This window comes from Petromyzon marinus, unplaced genomic scaffold, assembly GCF_048934315.1.
Source record: "Petromyzon marinus isolate PM22_M1 ecotype Great Lakes invasive population unplaced genomic scaffold, UKy_Petmar_22M1.pri1.0 PM_G_Scaffold_221, whole genome shotgun sequence".
NCBI classification, from domain to species: Eukaryota; Metazoa; Chordata; class Hyperoartia; order Petromyzontiformes; family Petromyzontidae; genus Petromyzon; species Petromyzon marinus.
In genome coordinates this window covers 97,501-100,000 of record NW_027422786.1, presented here as the reverse complement: position 1 = coordinate 100,000, position 2,500 = coordinate 97,501, and positions in this window count along the sequence as shown.

Here is a 2,500-nt window from a genome sequence, read left to right as displayed (position 1 = left end):
CTTCCAGAGGCATTTGCAGCAGGAATGCATGTGCACTCAAAAAAGTGAATATTTCTCACGGATAGACCCCGTGATACGCTAGAAATTGGCGGGGATGTCTCTCTTGTGGCTCACGGGGCTGTTAGGGTGGCACAGAAATCCCTCGGAATGGGAAAACGGGTCATTTTCGTGTCGCCACATTGCATGCGAACCGCATGCAACTTCCAGAGGCATTTGCAGCAGAAATGCATGTGCAGTCAAAAAAAAATTGATATTTTTCACGGATAGACCCCGTGAAACGCTAGAAATTGGCGGGGATGTGTCTCTTGTGGCTCACGGGGCTGTTCGGGTCGCACAGAAATCCCTGGGAATGGGAAAACGGGTCATTTTCGTGTTGCCACATTGCGTACGAACCGCATGAAACTTCCAGAGGCATTTGCAGCAGGAATGCATGTGCACTCAAAAACTTCTATATGTTTCACGGATAGACCCCGTGAAACGCTAGAAATTGGCGGGGATGTGTCTCTTGTGGCTCACGGGGCTGTTAGGGTGGCACAGAACTCCCTCGGAATGGGAAAAGGGGTCATTTTCGTGTTGCCACATTGCATAGGAACGCCATGAAACTTCCAGAGGCATTTGCAGCAGAAAGGCACGTGCACTCAAAAATTTTAATATTTTTCACGCATAGACCCCGTCAAACGCTAGAAGTTGGCGGGGATGTCTCTCTTGTGGCTCACGGGGCTGTTAGGGTCGCACAGAAATGCCTCGGAATGGGAAAACGGGTCATTTTTGTGTGGCCACATTGCATAGGAACGGCATGAAACTTCCAGAGGCATTTGCAGCAGGAATGCATGTGCACTCAAAAACGTCTATATTTTTCACGGATAGACCCCGTGAAACGCTATAAATTGGCGGGGATGTCTCTCTTGTGGCTCACGGGCGCTGTTAGTTAGGGTCGCACAGAAATCCCTCGGAATGGGAAAAGGGGTCATTTTCGTGTTGCCACATTGCGTACGAACGGCATGAAACTTCCAGAGGCATCTGCAGCAGAAATGCATGTGCACTCAAAAACGTCTATATTTTTCACGGATAGACCCCGTGAAACGCTAGAAATTGGCGGGGATGTGTCTCTTGTGGCTCACGGGGCTGTTAGGGTCGCACAGAAATCCCTCGGAATGGGAAAACGGGTCATTTTCGTGTTGCCACAATTGGCATACGAACGGCATGAAACTTCCAGAGGCATTTGCAGCAGAAATGCATGTGCACTCAAAAACGTGAATATTTTTTCACGGATAGACCCCGTCAAACGCTCGAATTTGGCGGGGATGTTTCTCTTGTGGGTCACGGGGCTGTTCGGCTCGCACAGAACTCCCTTGGTCCACCTGATTCGTGCATACAGGCAGCAACTAAAACTCTGTAAACCTGCTGTGAGGACATCTAAACAGTGGACCAGTGAGGCTGTGGAAGATTTGCGGGCGTGCTTAGACTGTACTGACTGGGATATGTTCACGACTGCTACCAATAGTCTGGATGAACTCACAGAGGCTGTGTACATCAGCTTCTGTGAGGACTGCTGTATCCCAACACGTACCAGGGTGAACTTTAACAACAACAAGCCCTGGTTCTCAGCAAAGCTCAAAAGGTTGAGGTTGGAGAAGGAGGAAGCGTTTAGGAGTGGGGATAGAGACAGATTCAAGGAGTCGAAGAACAGGTTTAGCAAAGCGGTGAGAGAGGCTAAACGACTGTACTCAGAGACACTAAAACACCAGTTCTCTACTAACGACGCTGCTTCTGTCTGCCAAAGGGCTCAGGCACATCACCAACTACAAACCCAGAGCGCCCCACACCACTAACGACTCCCGCCTAGCCAACGACCTGAACGAGTTCTACCGTAGATTTGAAAGACAATTGGACTGTCCTGAACCACCCCTTCCCACCCAAGAGGCCCCATCCCCCACCCATACTACAGAAACGACTCTCTCCTTTCAGGAGGGAGAAGTTAATGGGCTTTTCAAGAGGCAGAATCCACGCAAAGCAGCCGGGCCGGACTCTGTCTCTCCAGCCACCCTCAGGCACTGCGCTGGCCAGCTGTCTCCGGTGTTCACCAACATCTTTAACACCTCCCTGGAGACATGCCATGTACCAGCCTGTCTCAAGTCCTCCACCATCATCGCTGTGCCCAAAAAGCTAAGGCCAACAGGACTAAATGATTACAGACCGGTCGCCCTTACATCTGTGGTAATGAAGTCTTTTGAGCGCCTGCTCCTGGCACACCTCAAAGCCATCACAGACCCTCTCCTGGACCCCCTTCAGTTTGCCTACAGAGCCAACAGGTCTGTGGACGACGCAGTTAACATGGCCCTCCACTTCACCCTACAGCATGTGGACGCCCCAGCATCCTACGCCAGGATCCTGTTTGTGGACTTCAGCTCTGCCTTCAACACCATCATCCCTGCCCTGCTTCAGGACAAGCTCTTCCAGCTGAACGTGCCCTACTCCACCTGCAGGTGGATCACAGACT